Genomic DNA, 13,325 nt, shown 5'->3' on the forward strand with positions numbered 1-13,325 from the left:
AATTCAATTCAATTCAATTTATATAGCACCAAATCAAGGCGCTTTGTATTGTGGGTAAAGACCCTACAATAATACAGAGAAAACCCAACAGTCAAAACGACCCCCTACGAGCAGCACTTGGTGACAGTGGGAAGGAAAAACTCCCTTTTAACAGGAAGAAACCTCCAGCAGAACCAGGCTCAAAGAGGGGGGGTCATCTGCTGTGACCAGTTGGGCTGAGGGGAGAGAAAAAAGATATGCTGTGGAAGAGAGCCAGAGATTAATAACAATTAATGATTAAATGCAGAGTGGAGTATAAACAAAGTAAATGAGGTGAATGAAAAGAAACAGTGCATTATGGGAACCCCCCCCCCAGCAGCCTAGGCCTATAGCAGCATAGCTAAGGGGTGGTTCAGGGTCACCTGATCCAGCCCTAACTATAAGCTTGATCAAAAAGGAAAGTTTTAACCCTAATCTTAAAAATAGAGAGGGTGTCTGTCTCCCAAATCCAAGCTGGGAGCTGGTTCCACAGAAGAGGGGTCTGAAAGCTGAAGGCTCTACCTCCCATTCTACTTTTAATCCTAGGTATCCTAGGAACCACAAGTAAGCCAGCAGTCTGAGAGTGAAGTGCTCTATTTGGGTGACATGGTACTATAAGAAGAATTTTAAATTCTGTTCTAGATTTAACAGCGATGAAGAGAAGCCAATATGGCAGAAATATGCTCTCTCTTTCTAGTCCCTGTCAGTACTCTAGCTGCAGTATTTTGGATCAGCTGAACACTTTTGAGGGAGCTTTTATGACAGCCTGATTATAATGAATTACAATAGTCCAGCCTAGAAGTAATAAATGCATGATTTAGCTTTTCAGCATCAGTCTGAGAAAGGATGTTTATAATTTTAGAAATATTGCACAAATGCAAAAAAGCAGTCCTACATATTTGTTTAATATGTGCATTGAAGGACATATCCTGGTCAAAAATTACTCCAAGATTTCTCACAGTGTTACTGGAGGCCAAAGTAATGCCATCCAGAGTAAGTATCTGGTTAGACACCATGTTTCTAAGATTTGTGGGGCAGAGTACAAGAATTTCAGTTTTATCTGAATTTAGAAGCAGGAAATTAGAGGTTATCCAGGCCTTAATGTCTTAAAGACATTCCTGCAGTTTAACTACTTGATGTGCATCATCTGGCTTCATTGATAGGTAAAGCTGAGCATCATCTGCATGGCAATGAAAATTGATGCAATGCTTTCTAATAATACTGCCTAAGGGAAGCATGTATAATGTAAATAGAATTGGTCCTAGCACAGAACCCTGTGGAACTCCATAATTAACCTTAGTGTCTGAAGACTCCCCATTTACATGAACAAATTGGAGTCTATTAGATAAATATGATTCAAACACTGCAGTGCAGTACCTTTAATACCTATGGCATGCTCTAATCTATGTAATAAAATGTTATGGTCAACAGTATCAAAAGCTGCACTGAGGTCCAACAGGACAAGAACAGAGATGAGTCCACTGTCAGACGCAATAAGAAGATCACTTGTAACCTTCACTAATGCTGTTTCTGTACTGTGATGAATTCTGAAACCTGACTGAAACTCTTCAAATAAAACGTTTCTCTGCAGATGATCAGTTAGCTGTTTTACAACTACTCTTTCAAGAATCTTTGAGAGAAAAGGAAGGTTGGAGATTGGCCTATAATTAGCTAAGACAATTGGTTCAAGTGATGGCTTTTTAAGTAGTGGTTTAATTACAGCCACCTTGAAGGCCTGTGGTACATAGCCAACTAATAAAAACAGATTGATCATTTTTAAGATAGAAGCGTCAATAATTGGAAAGACTTCTTTGAACAGTCTAGTAGGAATGGGATCTAATAAACATTTTGCTTGTTTGGAGGAAGTAACTATTGAAGTTAACTCCAAAAGATCAATTGGAGCGAAAGAGTCTAAACCAGGGGTGGGCAATTCCAGGCCTCGAGGGCCAGTGTCCTGCAGGTTTTAGATGTGTCCCTGATCCAACACACATGAATCAAATGGCTGAATTACCTTCTCAGTATGCAGTCAAGTTCTCCAGATTCGTGCTAATGACTTCTATATTTGACTCAGGTGTGTTGAAGCAGAGACTCATCTAAAACCTGCAGGACACCGGCCCTCGAGGCCTGGAGTTGCCCACCCCTGGTCTAAACAAATACCAGCAGTGCTGACAGCAACCAAACATGAAGATAAATCTTTGGAGCATGGGTCTGATTGACTTTTTTGATCACATTGATGTCAAGAATGTTTGTAACCAATTTCATACATTTCTGTAAAACTAATTTGTTTGCTCTCCATTGGGTTTACAATGCAGTATGTATTTGGGGTATGGTCACGGCTGTGGCGTGCAAAATAGAGCATGGGTCTCATTGACTTTTTTGATCAGGATGATGTCAGGAATGTTGAAACAAATTTTCATGCATTTCAGAGAAACTAAATGCAGAGAAACTAATTCTGTGGACCATCATACAAATTTTCATTTGCTTCTGTAGGGGGCGCTATTGCACCTATAGCCTTGAATCCGTAGTTATGGGTTCAGCCTGAGTACACAAGTGATTAGATTTTCAGGCTGATTGGGCAAAGCATGTGTGAGCGAGTGCACAAACAATTTTGTGTCAAGAGAGAAAATCGAAGGCCAAATTCAACGGCCTGGTGTGACAAGGCCGTTGAATATTCTACAAAACCATGAATAACTTTTGATGGGCTACTTGTCTGGATGATCTGGAGCCATGTTGGTCTCACTGGGTCAAATGCCCTAGGAGGAGTTGATTCAAATAGCAGGCCTGGAAATGGCAAAAATTGACACATTCAATTGAAAATGGCTGACTTCCTGTAGGGTTTCGGGTATGGGTCCAAGAGACTTTTCTGTACATCTTAGGATGTTACATGAGCCTGCACAATTTCAGATATGTAGATAAAATGTAGCTCTGGGGCTACACAAAAAACATGGTATTTCATGACATTTCCAGGTCCCACTAGGTGGCGTGCTAACAATTAGAGACTTTATGCATATCATTGTGTTCCGGGCGGGAGGCTTATCAAACCACTAAAGTTTGAGGCAGATTGGGCAAGTTGGCTTTGAGTCACGGCCCTTTTTCTGTTCACAACACAACACAGAATGTTGCCATCCTGCCAGGGTCACGCCCTTTGGCAAAAACTCACAGTTTTGAAAACAGTGTAAGGCCTACTCTTTAAGGCTTTTCAGGGGAAATTTGAGATGGTTCAGCTCAACCACCTTGGAGCTGTACCTCAAAGTGTAAAACATGACATTTCCTGCTCCCACTAGGTGGTGCTGTGACTGTCAGTAAATATTATCATATGTATGGGTTCAGGGGCGGACCGTCATCCTACTGCGGAAGTTTGACCCAGATTGGATAATGCAGGTTTGAATGAGAGGCAATCAAAACTTCCTGGCGAATGATCGAAATTCACTGTGGTGTCACAGCCACGCCCTCTGGTGAAAACTCACCATTTTTGAAATGTAGACTCCCCGTGGTGTGTAGATAAGACAAAACAAATATGAAGTTGATAACATCCAAAACCTCTGAGTTATTAGAGAGAGTATAAGGGCAGGAAATGGCTCAAATCAGCCATTTGATGCAAAATGGCAGACTTCCTTTTGGGTTTAGGCCATTGGACCCTGTGGTCTTTTTTGTTCGTCTGGACATGTTACATATGTGTACCAAATTTCATTCATGTACGTGAAACACAGCAGTGGGAATTGAGCTAAAGGTGGCGCTGTAGAGCCATTTTGAAAGGGCCATGCCTGAAACCATTAAAATACTTAAATTTTCACCAGACCTGACGTGTGCAAAATTTCATGAGTTTTTGAGCATGTTTAGGCCCTCAAAAAAGCAATTTATTCACCTAAATATCCAAAGCAATTACAATAGGGCCTTTGCACAGGTTGTGCTTGGGCCCTAAAGAAGACGAACAACGGCACTTTACGGCATTTTTTATATAAAAATGCTGAAAATGTAGTGGTGTTTTATCTTAATTGTAAATTCAATAGGAGCAAGAGTCCCGAGAAATGTGTGGCCCACTGGCAAATAGCATCATGACAATTTGGCCCATAGAAGAATGCAGTTGAATACCCCTGCCCTAAACCATGATACTGAACAATCTTTGTTTTCAGGTCATTTGAGAGTTGTTTTGAGGCTCCCATGCTGCCACTCTTCAGAGAAGATGCAAAGAGGAGAAACACTTGTAATTGGCCACCTTAACCCTTTCTCATAATTGGATTCACCTGTGTACGTAGGTCAAGGGTCAGTGAGCTTAAAAGCAAATTTTGTGTTCCAGGTATTCAGATCAATAAAATGACATGGGTGCCCAAACTTATGCACCTGCCTAATTTTGTTCAAATAATTATTGCACACTTTCTGTAAATGCTATAAACTTCATTTTATTTCTCAAATATTACTGTGTTCATCTGCTATATTATATATTTAACTGAAATTGCTGATCCGAACAACCAGTGATTTATAAAGGAATATCATGAAAATTATCAGGGGTGCCCAAACATTTGCATACCACTGTATAGCCTCTGACAGTGGACTAATTGCTATGCTTGTCCTGCTAGATCTCAGTTCAGCATTTGATACCACTGACAAGAATATTTTCCTACAGAGATTAGAAAACACTGTGGGTATAAAAGGAATTGCACTGCAAATGTTTAAGTTCTATCTATCTAATAGATTCCAATTTGTTCATGTAGTTAGTCATGGAGTTCCACAGGGTTCTATGCTAGGATCAAATCTATTTACATTCTACATGCTTCCCTTAGGCAACGTTATTAGAAGACATAGCATACATTTTGATTGCTATGGCGATAATACCGGGCTTAATTTTTTTATGAAACCAGATGACACAAACCAATATGTTAAACTACAAGCATGTCTTAAAGACATAAAGGCCTGGATGACCTCTAATTTTGTACTTCCAAATTCAGACAAAACTGACATTATAATATTCAGCCCTAAAAATTTTAGAAAGGGCCTTTAACTTCCGCTGGATGGTATTACCTTGGCCTGCAGTAAAACGGCGAGGAATCTTGGAGTCTGTAAACACACACTGAACAAATATGCAGGACTGCCTTATTTTATGTGTGCAATGTGGCTATACTTAGAAAAAAACTTGTCTCAGAGTGATGCTGAAAAAAATAGTTCATGCCTTTGTTAGTTCTAGTGCTGCGTTATTGTAAGTCGTTATCAGGTCACTCTAAAAGACCCTTGAAAAGCCTTCTGTTGAATGTTGAACTCTGTGGCGAGAGTACTGAGAAAGAGAGATCAATTATTTCCTATATTAACTTGTCTTCATTTGCCTGTCGAATCCAGATTCATAGTACACTTCGCTGTCAGAATGCAGGCCTATGCGTGGTTCCGAGGGTATTTAAAAGTAGAATGGGCAGCAGAGCCTTCAGTTATTAGGCACTTCTAGTGTGGAACTAATTCCCACTTTGGATTCAGGAGATACTCTCTCTACTTTTAAGATTAGGCTTCAAAGTTTCCTTTTTGATAAAGCTTAGGGCTGGATCAGGTGACCCTGAACCCTCCTTTAGTTATGCTGCAATACGCCTAGACTACTGGGGGTAGTGATGAGAAAGTGAAGCTTTTGTGAAGCACTGAACCTATTGAACCAGTTGTTTTGAAAATGGGTTAATCAATCAAAGCTTCAATTGTAGTGCCCTCTCCTGGAAAAGTACAATGCTTTTAATTACACACGCATGTACACGCGCACATACCTCAATGATCTGAAACATCTTTGCGTTGTTTGAGGCTCACACGTTATGACCGAATATCATGATATCAGGTTATATGGACAAAGACAGAGTTTTTCCAGAGGTGAAACAGTGAAAACTGCTTTGGTAGGGCACAGCATTTTAAAGAATGTCTCGGTGTGTTAAAATGGTGACTGTAATAGTGAAGAAAATGTTGGGAGACAGTACTGTTGAGACAGTTGCTCCCTGTGTGTGTGTGTGTGTGTGTGTGTGTGTGTGTGTGTGTGTGTGTGTGTGTGTGTGTGTGTGTGTGTGTGTGTGTGTGTGTGTGTGTGTGTGTGTGGTGGTGGTGGTGTTCAATGAAGTACATTGTTTGTTCAACTGTTTGAGAAAAAAAATAGAAGAAAAAAGGCACTTTCATACAAAAGTTTTTAATTTAAGGCCATGCACTTTTGCGTTAATCTTGATACAACAGCGTCTGCCATCACGTTGAAAGGACGGGCGAGAGATTGCCCGCAAAGGTTGTCTTTAATTCAAAACTCAGCAGTTACTGTTACCGAAACAATGCTAAAACTGCCAGTATGAACCTGGCTGACTGTCTCGCTCTCACTCCTTCAGTCATAACAAGATGAAGCGGTGTCAGCGAATCACCTGAACCAGTCAGGTGATTCATTTTGAGAATGAAGCAGTTGCTGCTTCGGATGTCATATGTCGCGTGACTTTTTTCGCCCTGTAGCAAGCTTCGAAGCTGTGTTTCTATGGCGTTGTAAGCCCAGGGTTCGAAGCACGTATCGAAGCTTCAGTTTCACACTCTCATCACCAGCTGGGGGGGTTCCCATGATGGCACTCAATGTTTCTTCCTTCCCACTGTCACTAATTGCTTGCTCGAAGAAGGTTGTCTGATTGTTCTCTGTGCTTTGTAGGATCTTTACCTTACAATATAAATCCACTTGAGGTGACTGTTGTTGTGAATTATATATGTGAATAAAATTTAATTTCTGTGTGGCTTTTGCATGTTTTTCCTGTTTGTGTGTGGGTTCTCTCCAGGTACTCTGGGTTTCTCCCACAGTCCAAAGACATGCATGGGGTTTCAGTTAATTGGTGATTCTAAATTGGCCATAGGTGTGAATTGGAGCATAAATAGTTGCCTGTCTCTCTGTGTTGGCATGCCATGTCTTGCCCAGTTCCCAGAAACTTTAGTCATCTCCACAGTCACCAAATATTTGCAGTGTTAATGTTGCAAAAACACATAATTTGTTCCCATTTTTTTTCTTTTGTTGAATCTACAAAAGACATATGCCAATGATAGCACAATATGCTAGGCATATTTTTGCACCAAGGTGATTCCCAAAAAGAAAGCTGAAAATCTGACATATCTCAGCAACGGGTGTAGCACATCTTCAGAAAATTTGAACAAACTGAATAAGTGGAGGACAAAAGTGCCAGGCCTAAAACACTATCTACAGTACTTAACAAATTTATTAGAACACCACCAAATGTAAGGTTTGGTAAGTACTGGTAATTACCAAAAATGTTTTTTATGTTTCTGTAATGGTTAATCCACTGGTATGCATAAGCTTTTTAATCCAAATCATATTTTTAATGCAAAAATATAATTATTGTTGTTATCCATAAATGTTAAAATCTATTGTTTCACAAACAGAAAAAAATAGTAAAGCGCATCATTATTCTTGATTAAGATGCCAAATTATAGTTATTTGCCTTCCTCAACAGAAAAAATTAGTTTGAATCTGAAAAATCCACTAAAGACCTTACACAGGACCTGAGAGAGGCAAAGACCCTTCACTTGATCCAGGTACTGTTTGCTGAAGCCTCACCAGAAATGGTCTCAGTGGTCCAGCAGTGCAAACACAGTATTATATCCAGTGAAACAGCTTAAGTTAAATATAAGCACAAAAGCAACCTAGGTTTCCCTGGAAATGTTAAGTAAAAATATAAATTAACTGTTTAACACTTTAGTTTAACAATAACTAAAGTAGCTTAACTCTTCAGGACCTGCACAACATTGTCACATAATATAACTGAGGAATATTTTTGCCTGGAATGTTGAATCAATCAGAATCAATCAGAATCTTTATTGTCATTGTACACAGAAGTTGCACAACGAAATTTAAAATGCATTCCTTTCTAGGTGCCTCAGACAATAAATAATAAAATAATAAAAATATGAGTGATAAAAATGATTACTAAAATACAGTGCACAATAGTAAATTAAGATGAATCTAGCCCCAATACACACACCAACGCACGCACACAGTCAGCACTACCACCCCACATCACTGTCCAAACCACACAGAGTTCAGTTCAATGATAGCCCTGGCATAAAAGCTGTTCCTCAGTCTGTTTGTTCTGGCCTTCATTGTCCTGAAACGTCTGCCTGATGGCAGTAGCTGAAACAAGGAGTGTCCAGGGTGTGAGGGGTCCTGGAGGATGTTCTGTGCCCTCCTCTGGCAGCGGGCATTGAACAGTTCCTGGAGGGAGGGCAGGGGACAGCCTATGATCTTTTGAGCCGTGTTGATGATTCGCTGGAGTGTTTTCCTGTCTGCTGCTGTGCAGCTGTTGAACCACACGCACAGACAGTAGGTCAGGATGCTCTCTACACAGCAACGGTAGAAGGACACCAGCAGATTCTGGGTCAGATAGTTGCTCCTAAGAACCCTCAGGAAATGCAGTCTCTGTTGGGCCTTCCTGTAAATGCTGGTCGTATTGATACTCCAGGTCAAATCATCCTGCAGATGTACTCCCAGGAACCTAAAATCTGAAACCAGCTCCACTTCATCCCCCTCAATGAACAGAGGTTGAATGACATGTGTTGTCCTCCTAAAGTCTACTACCATCTCCTTTGTCTTAGTGGTGTTCAGGATCAAGTTATTCTCACTGCACCACCTTGACAGCCGCTGCACCTCGTCCCGGTATGCTGACTCATCCCCGCCTGATATGAGCCCCACCACAGTGGTGTCATCCGCAAACTTAATGATGCAGTTACTGGCATGTATGGAGGTGCAGTCATGTGTGTAGAGGGTGAAGAGTAGGGGACTCAGCACACAGCCCTGTGGAGAGCCGGTGCTGAGGCTGATGGCTGAAGAGAGGTGGGGACCTACTCTTACCCTCTGGGAACGGTCTGTCAGGAAGTCCTTGATCCAAAGACAGGTGGAGCGTGGTATCCCCAGATCTGACAGTTTAGTCACCAGTCTGCCAGGAAGGATGGTGTTAAACGCCGAGCTGAAGTCCACAAAGAGCAGCCGAGCGTAGTTCCCCCCCTGCTCCAGGTGAGAGAAGGCAGAGTGGAGGGCCGTGGCAATGGCGTCCTCTGTGGACCGGTTGGCTCTGTAGGCAAACTGGTGGGGGTCTAGTCTGGGAGAGAGACTGGAGATGACGTGAGCCCGGACAAGCTTTTCAAAGCACTTCATAACAATTGGTGTTAGTGCTACTGGCCTGTAGTCATTCAAACCTCTGATAGTGTTCTTCTTGGGGATGGGGACGATAATGGAGGACTTAGGGCAGGAAGGGACAGCAGCCTGGCTCAGGGACTGGTTAAAAATGCTGGTAAAAATACCAGCCAGCTGAGCCGCACAGACCTTCAGTATCCGTCCAGAGACACCATCGGGCCCCACAGCTTTCCTGGGGTTCACAGTTTCCAGCATACGCCTCACCTCTTGCTCTTGCAGCCTGAGGATGCTGCTGCTGCCTGCTGAGGGATGTTGGATGGCTGTCTCTGATTGCTGTACCTCAAAGCGTGCAAAGAAGCTGTTCAGCTCCTCTGCCAGATTGATGTTACGCTGATCAACTAACAGGCTGGGTTTGTAGTTCAAAATATGCCGAACCCCTTGCCACACCTGCCTGAAGTCGTGGCTCTGGAAACAGTCCTCAATCCTCCTCTTATACACAGCCTTGGCCTCCCTGATGCCCCTCTTCAGGTTGGCTCTGGCAGCGCTGTAAAGCGCCCCATCACCAGCTCTGAAGGTGATGTTCCTTTCTCTGAGTAAGCTCTGCACCTTTCCATTCATCCATGGCTTTCTATTTGGAAAAACCCGGATATTCTTGTCCACAGTTACAGTGTCGGTGCAGAACTTGATGTAGTCCAGAACAGCCGAGGTATACTGCTCCAGGTCCTGGTGCTTGAATACGTCCCAGTCAGTTGTTTCAAAGCAGTCCTGCAGCTGTTGAGAGGCACCTTCAGGCCAGGTCTGAACAGTCTTAGATGTAGAAAGAGCAGTTTTGCTGAGGGGGGTGTATGCTGGAATCATAAGCAGGTACAGATGGTCTGACTGGCCCAGATGTGGCAGTGGCACAGCCCTGAAACCCAGCTTGATGTTAGAGTAGACTTTATCCAGTGTGTTGTTCCCTCTTGTAGGGCATTTAACATGCTGATGGAACTTGGGTAGAACAGTCTTTAAATCGACATGGTTAAAGTCTCCTGCAATGATGTGTACAGCCTCAGGATATCTGCTCTGTTGACTGCAAACCGTGTCATGTAAGAGACTAACAGCCGAGTTAGCATTAGCATCAGGGGGAAGATAAACAACAGTGATCAAAACAGCTGTAAACTCACGGGGCAGATAGATGGGCCTGCATTTAACAGTCATGTACTCCAGGTCCGAAGAGCAGTGGCTGTTCACAGTCATACTGTCTGTACACCAGCTGTTGTTTACATACAAGCACACACCCCCTCCTCTGCTCTTACCGGAGGTCCGCATTCTGTCATGCCGGTGCGTTGTCCTGCCGGCTAGCTCGATGGCTGCATCAGGAATGGATGAATGAAGCCAGGTCTCAGTGAAGAGCAAAACGCAGCAGTCCTTCACGGTCCTGTTTGTAGCCACCAGCAGTCTCAACTCATCCATTTTATTCGGGAGTGATCTTACATTGGCGAGGAAAACACTGGGTAACGGAGGTCTATGAGGCCGTTTACGTAGCCTCTCCAAAACGCCAGCTCTGCCGCCTCTTTTCTGCCTCCTTTCTCTGCGCCGTCTCCGTCTGCGACCCCCCCTCACAGGGATGATGAACCACAAAGAGCCAGGTGGTCTGGCGATGTCCACCGGGATGTTGTGAGAGTGGAGGAAGTCAGCCATAACCGCCTGCTCACTTTGTGCTCCTATATGTAGGAGTTCGTGCCGTCTGTATGTTATAATGTCCGCCCGACATAATGGTGATGTGTTGAGCCACAGTTGAAGCACACATAACAACATACACAATTTCACAGAGCACCGAAAAGGAGAGCACTGAGCCGCTGCAACTATGCGCGCCGCCATCTTGGATCTTGAGTTGAGCTTTTTAACCAGCTGCAGCTGTGTGACTGCATTAGTAATTTGTACCCACTGTTCACTCTTCCTGTCCTAAGGAGTGCAGCTAATGACCACTCCACAAGCCCTCATGGTGGAGCCATTTGTTTACATTTGTTTGTTTTTACAAATAGCAAGATGGTGCCAGTGTGTCTGGTAAGCCGTCTGTCAGGCCTGAGGGGTAAACTACAAACAAAGTTCAACACAGCCAGCATTTGCATTTGCTGGCTCGACAAAACCTAAAACTCGAGATTGTGGATATCACAACAGTGGTTATCAGCTGTCTCTGTTAAGTAGGGCATTCTGCTTGCTCTGTCTGCACTCATGGACATTTTGTGGGTCATGTGATTCTTTATCTGTATGATGGATGGATGGATGGATGATCCCTATGAGTGCTGCCTACTCCAATCAGAGACATTGTCAGATGGTGACAAAATGGTGATTAACCATTTTGTCACCATCAGAAAAAATAGATTCTTGATCCTTGATTGCTTTGCAATCAAGGATCAAGAATTCAGGCTGCATCAAGCCTGGATCCAGTTTGGTTCCAGTCCTTTCCCAGCTCATCCCATCCAGATCCATTTTAGAGCCTTTCATAGTGACTTATTTTGTCCTGACACTCAATGTGTAATTGTAACAAATTGCAGTTTCTTACAGTTCCTTTTCAAATGGTTCATTGTCTCAAAACTGTACAGAAATAACTCAAATCTAGCTAACAAACATTATTATATTTCTTATTTCCTCTGTCAGATATCTTTATCAATACTGAATGAAATAAACATCATATATAAAATATGGACAGCTTTACACAGCACCTGTTGAAGAACAGTTACTTCATGTAAAAAATATATTAGTAAATATTAAATGCTAAGCTCAACACTTAATCACTTACTTTCTTATACATGAATATACTTTCTGAGAAGCCTTTGAGTTTGAGAATGTTCTTACATTACACATGTAAGAACCTTGCACATGTTCTTACATTACATTACAAGTACTTACAATAAGCACTTGTTTAAAGCATATTTGCTACACTTAATTTTTCTGGATTGTCAAACAAATTTTAATATTGGACAAAGATAACTTGAGTAAATACAAACTGCATTTTAGAAATTATTTCTTTTATTACAGAAAAAAAGCTATCCAAGTCCACCGGGCCTTACTTGAAAAAGTAATTGCCCCCTAAACCTAATAATTGGTTGTGCCACTCTTGGCAACAAGATCTGCAAGCAAGCATTTGTGATAACTGACAGTGTTTCTGTGGAGGAATTTTGTCCCACTCATCTTTCAGAATTGTTTAATTCAGCCACAGTGAAGGGTTTTCAATCATGAATGGTCTGTTTAAGATCATGCCAAAGCATCTTCTTTTGGATTTTCCTGTTAGAAAGCAGAATTCATGCTTACATTAAGTACAGCAAGTAGTCCAAGTCATGTTAGCAATGCAGGCCCAGCTGAAAAATTTTCCTTTCACACAAACTGCTGTGTTACTTTCAGTCTGTTTGTCTTCATACTTTCCCATAGTAAATTTCATGTTCCTTTGAAAAATCAACCGTTGCCAGTACACTTTTCAATAATTGGTCAGATGCTGCCAAAGCAACCCCTTTTCCAGCATAAATAACAGGGGAAATCCTGGGTTAACTTAGCAGATTGATAGCCAGCTTTCTGGGACTGCTTATCCTGATAGGCAGTGTTAAGTGAATCCAGATAACAGAAAGCTACCCAGGGTATGTTAAACTCAGTTTGTAGTACAGGTTTCTGGTGTATGATCGTCAAGCACTTCTTGATATCAGATCATCCAACAAAACTTGGATAAAGCATGATTTAGATGGCTTCCACCATTTATGGCATCTGTATCAGCTTACCTCTGTTGCTCACCTGCTGTTACTTTACAGAGGAAGCATTCCAGAAAACAGAGAAGTGGAGAGGTGTTTTGCTGAGAATTAAGGCTTACTTCTGGCTAGGGCTTAGCAACAGCAGAAGCAAGTAGGTAAACAGTCTGAGGCAGGGACCCAACATCAGCAGTGTCACATGATCATCCACATTTTGACAATTCAATTCAGTTTTGTTTAGCGCCAAATTACAACAGTCGCCTCAAGGCGCTGGAGCTTCCAATGTTTTGCATGCATGTTCTCCTGCATTTCCGTACCTTATAGCAGCCATTTTGACGATGATGTGCCACACCCACTCATTATGTATGGACATGTGTCCATCCCTAAATTTATTATTCTAGGTCTAAAGGTCATTGATGCCAACTTTTATGCTTTCTTCACAATCTGAACAACTGGTCGAATTT

General features: G+C 42.2%; 1 protein-coding gene across 1 annotated transcript in view; it reads left to right on the forward strand.

The window, feature by feature from the left end:
• The window catches only part of slc24a3 (solute carrier family 24 member 3), a 197,855-nt gene that overhangs the window by 156,887 nt on the left and 27,643 nt on the right, over window positions 1–13,325 (forward strand). The gene's annotated exons all lie outside the window — the stretch shown is intronic.

The sequence above is a fragment of the Archocentrus centrarchus genome, chromosome 15, assembly GCF_007364275.1.
Source record: "Archocentrus centrarchus isolate MPI-CPG fArcCen1 chromosome 15, fArcCen1, whole genome shotgun sequence".
NCBI lineage: Eukaryota > Metazoa > Chordata > Actinopteri > Cichliformes > Cichlidae > Archocentrus > Archocentrus centrarchus.